A 9,163-nucleotide genomic window follows, 5' to 3' on the forward strand; every position below is an offset into this window, starting at 1 on the left:
GCATCAACCAAATTATTTTTTTCAAAGACACCCATCTATCAAATATTGGAGAGGCAAACCAACAATGAACACAGATTCAGGTGAGGCAACCCAAGGCACAGTTGGGCTGCCCGAGGTATCACCTGTGCAATTTCTTGAATGGGATTTTAATGATGTGTTTAGGTTAATTGAATCACATTCTACTTTACTCTAGGACACAATGAAGTTATCCTAGTCTATAGTCCCTCAAACACGAGGTTGGGAAGGTAAAATGGTTAAATAGATGCAAAAAGGTCTCTTTGAATCTACAAAGGTGAGTCCAACAAGTATTACTTAGGGTGAGTCCCTCAAGCGTTAGTTGGGTCAAGTCCCTCAAGCATTTTTTGGTTCAGTTCCCTCAAGCGTTGATTGGGACAAGTCTGTCAAGTTTTGATTAGGGTGATTCCCTCAAGTGTTGCTAGGGGCCGCACATACATATTTAAATGCTATATCATGACGAGTCTGTATGTGGAAGGTGCAACTGTTGTGAACATTTAATATTAATATATACATAAAAAATCAGTTGTATATGGCTTTATTCCTTAATTGTTGGCATGTACCTATGGTAGGGCAATGGTGTCCTACACGACCTAGGTAACTGGATTTATAACAATAGGATTTTAACCCTTTTTTCTCCTTGCTATCTCCAAACTTTCTATATTCTCTTAATGCAAAGTTTTCTTATGTTCTTCCAATTCAACTTCATCCTCCATTTTTCGTCATCTCAAGTGTAGGTATTGAATTTCCCCTTCTCTTCATCTTTTCTTGTCTTGGAACTTAGAAATTTCTCCTACTATCAGTCTTCTTCTCTTTCTACGATACCAAGAATACTAGCAAAGGCGGATGGGTCACTCTGGACCCCTTCATGGGAGGGTTCTATTCAATATTCACTCTTTATTGGAACAATTATATGAACTATAAAGATAGGTTTCTAAGATTGAGGGGAAAAAATAATCGTTCTATGGTGATGTTTGAGGCGACTGGCGAAGGCTGGTTTCCATTTTACTAGACTAAGGACCCTATAGCAATAAATGGTTTCAACTAGGATTTTCTTATTGTAACAGAAAGAGAGGTCCTTGATAAACTTGGATGAAATTTTGCATTATGAGCTCTAAGGATATGGTAGAATTTGATAAGACTGGTGATGGTTTATTTGCGTAAGTTTAATGTCTATTTGGGTGTTCATAGTTTAGATGTTACTTTTGGCTAATATTTTCCTCCTTGTTTGCTGGATAGATAATTCCAATGACCATTTAGCATAAGAAGACCCTTCACACCAGGAAAAAGATTGATCGGGGTGAGAGATGGTGTGACAATCCACATAACTATCTTGGAGGCTTGTTAGGAAAATGAAAGAAAGAAGCGCAATGAGGGAAGCATTGTCCGCACTCTCCCTTTGAAGACAATAAATCATGTTTTGGCTAGACTGACGAGCTCTCCATTTTGAGGTCCCCTCTTAATGATGCACAACCAGAACACCCTGTTGACTTGGAGGCTATGAAAATCATTGATTTGGATGGGACTCCCAAAAATGGGACATCCTCTTCAGCCCCTTCACGAAGCAAGGTACTATCCCTATGGGACGAGGACTTTGATACCATGAATTTTGTGCAAACAAGTCTTAATTTCCCTATTGACTTTCCCAATAATCACAAAATTGTAACTCATTTGGGGTCTAGATATATGTCAAACTTATATGAGACACATATGCTGACGGGGGCTCTGGTTGGTGAGTGTGATGTTTGATTCATATACTCACTTGGGAAGATTATTTGCTGACCTTAAGATCAAAGCGAACACCCTTCGAGAGATAATTATTGAGGTCCTTAACCCCCTAAAGTTTATTTCTGAAGAACGTGGTCGGTTAAAAACAGTCAGAGAAAAACAAAATGAGGCCGCCAAGAAGCTCGAGGAGGAGCTAGCTCGGGTGAAGGCTGAATGAATGATATTGTTGATGTTGAAGACAAAGCCTTTGAAAAGGAAAAAGCTCAAGTGGCTAATCTTAACTCAACTTTGCATCTCAGTGACCTCGACTTGTTCAAGGTCGTAAAGAATGATCAGCTAGTGGTTGAGATTGATTGGGAAATGGGTGTCACTACTGAAGGGGGGATATCCACTCTTTGAAAGCTACACCTACTTAAGAGGAAGGGCGAGTTCAGGAAGATGGTGGACCACTTACACCCACCCAACCCCAACTCTAGACTTTTGCTTGATGCTTTTGTAGTTTTGTCTTGTGTTTTTGTAATCGTCTTTCTTTTATTTTTTGCGATATTGACTATTTGTAACCATGCCTTTTGGGGTTTATTTTATGGAAAAGTTTATGCCTTCTTGCATTTTTTTATGGAATTATTTTACTATTTGTAGCATATAGTTGTAATCCTGGGTCACTTTTCTCATTGGGCGTTGAATGGGCGGCCTACTAAAGCGGCAATGACTCCCTAGCGAGCTCGAGTAGTGATAATCTCTCTATGAAGTTCAAATGATTTATTATCTGATAAGGAGGCAAGGTTCCCTCTGTGAGAGTTTAAAGATTTATTACCTGATAAGGCGAAAAGGATCCATTTGTAAGGATCCATCAATTTATTGTCTGATAAGACGACATTCCCTTTGTAAATGTTCAATGATTTATTGTTTGATAAAGCGACAAGGATCCATTTGCAAGGACCACCAATTTATTTCCTGATAAAGCTGCAAGAATCCCTTTGTAAGGACCTAACATTTACTGCTAACAAAGCGACTATGATCCCTTTGTAACAATCTAGCAAGACTTACAACATCTAACAAACTCATGTTGCCAATAAATAAAAAATAAATAAAGTGTTTCATTAAAAGTCCATGCCCTTAAAAAAATAGTGTCACCATATAATTCATTAATTTTCCGCAGTCACCTGAAGTTTATGAGTAAAATTATAAATTTTGACTTGATAGTTAATGCACGAGTTTTTCCTTCAACCAGGTTTTAGTGATTAATGTGGCACATTATTTCTTAGGACTAGCCCAATATTGTATTGGCGTGACCCCATATTGGTACTCCCTATTGAAGAGTAATTCAATATTCAGAAGATGAATATCAGAAGTTCTGATCTGGGCTGATCTTCTGGTGGTTACTCAGAAGATAGTGTTGACCAGAAGATGTTACCTTCTGGGTCCAATTAGCTTAGCTGTTTAGTAGTAAGGGTACTTTAGTATTTCTTAGTATTGTACTGTTTGTACCTTAAGCTTGTTCACTAAGTTTAGTCTGTTAGGGCCTACGTGGCAAGAATTTTCTTTGTATAAATAGCCTTGTAGTAGCTATCATTTATTAACAACAACTTTATTCTCTCTCATTAATCTTTGCATCGTTATTCTCTTTGTCATCATCTTTATTCTTTGTGCACCAACAATTGGTATCTAGAGCTCCGGTTCCAAACACAGAGAAACACGAGTGAACGTGAGTTTGTGTGACTGTGTGATTGATTTTTTTCTGGGAAACAAAGTTGTGTTAAATCATATTTTTCTTGGTTGTTTGTGGGTTGGGAAACACTGTGTGAGTGTGAGTGAAATATGATTTTTCTGCACAAGTTTAAAGATGAGTGGAAGCAACTTGAATACCAAACTCCCAGTTCTTGATGGTAAAAACTGGAATAGATGGATGATTCAAATGCGTGTATTATTTGGTGCTCAAGATGTTCTAGATCTTGTCACTAGAGGATATGTTCCGGTTGCAGCGGATGCAACGGAAGAACAAAGAGAAGCACAGAGGGAAACGAACAAGAGAGATCAAAAGGCGTTGTTCTTCATCCATCAGTGTGTGGATGTGAATGTGTTTGAGAAGATTTCTGATGCTACGACGTCTAAGGAGGCGTGGGATATATTGGTTAGGTGTTCCGGTGGTGACGTATTAGTAAAGAAGGTGAAGCTTCAATCCCTGAGAAAGCAATATGAAAATCTCAACATGAAGAACAATGAGAAAGTTTCTGAGTATATCTCTAGAGTGATTGTGATCACTAATGAGATGAAGGCTTGTGGAGAAACTCTTTCTGAACAAGTAATCATAGAGAAGATATTGAGGTCTCTTACTCCTCAATTTGATTATATTGTTGTATCTATTGAATATTCTAAAGATCCGGAAACCATGAGAATAGAAGAGTTGCAAAGCAGTTTAGAAGCACAAGAGTTGCGTCTGACTGAGAGAAATTCTAAGAGAGAAGTTGAGCAAGCTCTGAAGGCTTCTTTTGTCAAGAAGGACCAGAAGCATAGACGTGGTGATAGATTCCAGAAGGAAGCCTCAACTTCTGATGAGAAGAGATATCAGAAGGGAAAGGATAAGAAGAAAGTTCAATGTTACTGTTGCAAACAGTTTGGCCATTTTGCTAGAGACTGTTTGGCAAACAAAGGAAGGAAATCAGAAGAAGCAAATATAGCCAGAGGTGATTCTGATGACGAACCTGTGCTATTGATGGCTTCAGAGTCTGACGGAAGATGTTTGTCAGAGTGGTGGTATATGGACACTGGGTGTTCAAATCACTTGACTGGAAACAAACAATGGCTGATAGACTTTGACTCTGAAAGGAGGACAAAGATCAGATGTGCTGATGATAAGTATCTTATTGCAGAAGGTATGGGAAATGTCAAAGTCAAAGTGAAGAATGGAAAGACTGTTCTGATCAAGGATGTTTGGTATGTTCCTGGAATCAGAAGCAATCTGATGAGTGTAGGTCAGCTCATTGAGAAAGGTTTCTCAGTTGTTATGAAGAACAATCTCTTGAAGTTGTATGATTCCAATCAGAAGTTGATTATGCAATCTGAACAGGGAAGCAACATAACATTCAAGGTGAATGTAGAAACAGCTGAAACAAAGTGTCTGAGTGCTGAAGGCTCGGAAGGTGATAGTAAGCTGTGGCACAAGAGGTTGGGGCACTTGAACTATAGAAACCTGGGGCATCTAAGTTCTAAGAAGCTTATACATGGCATTTCAAAGATTGTGAAGCCAGAGAAGTCATGTGAGGTATGCATGAAAGGCAAACAACCCAGATTGCCATTTGTATCAGAAGTTGCTCCAAGAGCAAAGCATGCTCTGGGAGTAGTGCACTCTGATGTGTGTGGACCATTTCCAGAACCTTCACTTGGAGGAAATAGGTATTTTGTGTCTTTTGTGGATGAGTTCACAAGAATGACGTGGGTAACACTTATCAAGTTTAAGACTGAGGTGTTCACAGAATTCCAGAAGTTCAAGGTGAAGGCTGAAAAGCAGAGTGGTCAAAAGATAAAGATTCTCAAAACGGATGGTGGAGGTGAATATAACTCTATAGAATTCCAGAAGTTCTGTGATGATAATGGAATTGAGCATGAGGTTACTGCTCCTTATACTCCTCAACACAATGGTCTTGCTGAACATAGAAATCGTACTTTGCTTGATATGACGAGAAGTATGCTAAAAGAGAAGAAGCTTCCTCATAATCTATGGGGAGAAGCTGTTGCTATTGCAGCATATGTTCTCAACAGGTGTCCAACGAAGAGGCTGAAGGAAATTTTTCCTTTAGAGAAGTGGACTAAAGAGAAGCAAAGCGTTAGTCATCTGAAGGTTTTTGGTTCTTTGTGTTATAAACACGTCCCAGAAGCTAGAACGAAGAAGTTGGATGATAGGAGCAAAGTGATGTTATTGGTGGGGTACCACAGTACATGTGCATACAAGATCTATTGTCCAGAAACTAACAAAGTTGAAGTCAGCAGAGACGTCATTGTGAAGGAATCAGAAGTTTGGGATTGGAGAGAGTATCAACCAACTTCTGAGGTAAAGATAACTTTTGAAGAAGAGTTAGAGTCAGAAGATGAAGCATCTTCTGAAGATGAGTCAGATGGTGAACCTGATTCTGATCCAGATTCTGATGATGACCCAAATCTGGTGGTAGTCATGATTCTGGAAGGGAAAACTCTGAAGACGTAGAGTCTGGAGGACAAGCTTCTGGAGATGATCATGAAGGTGGAGACTCTGGAGGTGGTGACTCTGGAGTAGTTGACTCTGAAGTAGCTCAACGGCCACAAAGAGTCAGAACAATACCTAGAAGGTTTGCAGATTTTGACATGTTGCAAGACACAGAAGTTGACTCAGAAGGAGATGTCATTCAGTGTGCCATGTTAGTAGATTCTGAACCAGTGAGTATTGAAGAAGCGCTCAAGAAGAAGGTCTGGCTGAATGCCATGAAAGAAGAACTTGAGGCTATAGAAAGAAACAAGACTTGGAAGCTGACAGAACTTCCAAAGAAGAAGCCATCAGCATCAGATGGGTTTTCAAGGTAAAGCTGAAGCCAGATGGATCAGTTGGTAAACACAAAGCGAGGCTAGTGGCTAGAGGTTTTCTTTGCAAACCTGGACTAGATTACTTTGAGGTGTTTGCTCCTGTAGCTAGACATGAAACAATCAGACTGGTGATTGCGTTAGCTGCGAACAGAAGTTGGTCCTTGATGCATCTGGATGTAAAGTCTGCATTTCTGAACGGTCCATTACAAGAGGAGGTATATGTGTCACAACCCCCTGGCTTTGTGAAAAAGAATAAGGAAGGGATGGTATTAAAATTACACAAAGCTCTGTATGGATTAAAGCAAGCACCCAGAGCTTGGAATTTGAAAATTGATTCATTTTTCAAGAAGCAAGGGTTTCAGAAGTGTGAGATGGAATATGAAGTCTATGTGCAACATTCTGGAAGCAATATGATTCTGTTGTGTCTGTATGTTGATGACATATTGCTTACGGGGAGTTGTCCAGAAGATCTGATGAAGTTCAAGAAGATGCTGATGAATGAGTTTGAGATTACAGACCTTGGAAAGATGTCATATTTTCTAGGGATGGAGATTCTGTACTCAGAAGATGGTATCATTCTGCATCAGCTGAAGTATGAGTTAGAACTTCTGAAGAAATTCAAGCTGGAGAATTGCAAAGCTATTGTTACACCGTCAGAAACGAATCAGAAGTTGGACTCTGATTCTGAAGGTGAAGATGTTAATGCTACAGTATTCAAACAGCTGGTTGGTTCTCTAAGGTATTTGTGTAATACCAGGCCTGATATATGCTATGCAGTTGGATTGGTTAGTAGGTTCATGAGTAAACCTAAGTGGTCCCATTACCAAGCTGCTGTCAGAGTCTTGAGATATGTCAAGGGAACTCTGAAGTATGGCATATTGTTTCCTTCTGGGAGAAAGGAAGAATCAGAGTTATTGAGTTATCCTGATTCTGATTGGTGTGGAGACAGAGTTGATAGAAGGAGTACTTCTGGCTATTTGTTCATGTTTCTGGGAGGTCCTATTTCTTGGAGTTCCAAGAAGCAACGTGTTATTGCTCTATCAACCTGTGAAGCTGAGTACATCGCAGGCGCTGTAGCTGCATGTCAAGCTGTGTGGATTCTGAACTTATTAGAAGATCTGAAGATTAAAGTGAAGAAGCCTCTGAAGCTGATGATTGATAACAAGTCTGCAATCAATCTTGCTAAGAATCCGGTGTTACACTGAAGAAGCAAGCATATTGAGACTAAGTATCATTTCTTGAGAAGCCAAGTCCAGAATGGAACATTAGAAGTTGTGCACTGTAGCACCCAGAAGCAGATGGCAGATGTTCTGACAAAGGCAATCAAGACGGATCAATTTCTGCTCTTGAGGGATGGAATTGGCGTTGTCAACTTTGATTGAAGAATATGAATTAAGGGATGGTATTGAAGAGTAATTCAATATTCAGAAGATGAACATCAAAAGTTCTGATGTGGGCTGATCTTCTGATGGTTACCCAGAAGATAGTGTTGACCAGAAGATGTTACCTTCTGGGTCCCATTAGCTTAGCTGTTTAGTAGTAAGGGTACTTTAGTATTTCTTAGTATTGTACTGTTTGTATCTTAAGCTTGTTCACTAAGTTTAGTCTGTTAGGGCCTACGTTGCAAGAATTTTCTTTGTATAAATAGCCTTGTAGTAGCTATCATTTATTAACAACAACTTTATTCTCTCTCATTAATCTTTGCGCCGTTATTCTCTTTGTCATCATCTTTATTCTTTGTGCACCAACACTCCCTCCGTCCCATAATGAGTGACCCATTTGGAATAAAATGATGTCCCAAAATGAATGATCCATTTCAATTTCTAATACAAATTTTCCAATTCTACCATCTAATTAATAAAAGTTTCATCATTTCCAATACATAATAAGGGTACTATAGTAAAAATATTATTCTCTTTCTTACTTTTAACCATTTTTATTAATCTGTGTGAAATGGTGGAATGAATCACTCATTGTGGGACGGAGGAAATATCAATGTTCAGAATCATCAAAGTGTTTCTGCAATGGATTGACTCTTCAGTTTTGCATTATCTTCTTCAAGCCGAACTGAATTAGTTGTTGCCTCCTATCCTATGCCTGCCTCCTTAAAGCAAAGTAATGTCAACGGCCACAAAGAGTCAGAACAATACCTAGAAGGTTTGCAGATTTTGACATGTTGCAAGACACAGAAGTTGACTCAGAAGGAGATGTCATTCAGTGTGCCATGTTAGTAGATTCTGAACCAGTGAGTATTGAAGAAGCGCTCAAGAAGAAGGTCTGGCTGAATGCCATGAAAGAAGAACTTGAGGCTATAGAAAGAAACAAGACTTGGAAGCTGACAGAACTTCCAAAGAAGAAGCCATCAGCATCAGATGGGTTTTCAAGGTAAAGCTGAAGCCAGATGGATCAGTTGGTAAACACAAAGCGAGGCTCTTTGCAAACCTGGACTAGATTACTTTGAGGTGTTTGCTCCTGTAGCTAGACATGAAACAATCAGACTGGTGATTGCGTTAGCTGCGAACAGAAGTTGGTCCTTGATGCATCTGGATGTAAAGTCTGCATTTCTGAACGGTCCATTACAAGAGGAGGTATATGTGTCACAACCCCCTGGCTTTGTGAAAAAGAATAAGGAAGGGATGGTATTAAAATTACACAAAGCTCTGTATGGATTAAAGCAAGCACCCAGAGCTTGGAATTTGAAAATTGATTCATTTTTCAAGAAGCAAGGGTTTCAGAAGTGTGAGATGGAATATGAAGTCTATGTGCAACATTCTGGAAGCAATATGATTCTGTTGTGTCTGTATGTTGATGACATATTGCTTACGGGGAGTTGTCCAGAAGATCTGATGAAGTTCAAGAAGATGCT

This window comes from Vicia villosa, linkage group LG2 (assembly GCF_029867415.1).
Source record: "Vicia villosa cultivar HV-30 ecotype Madison, WI linkage group LG2, Vvil1.0, whole genome shotgun sequence".
In the NCBI taxonomy this organism is placed as follows: domain Eukaryota; kingdom Viridiplantae; phylum Streptophyta; class Magnoliopsida; order Fabales; family Fabaceae; genus Vicia; species Vicia villosa.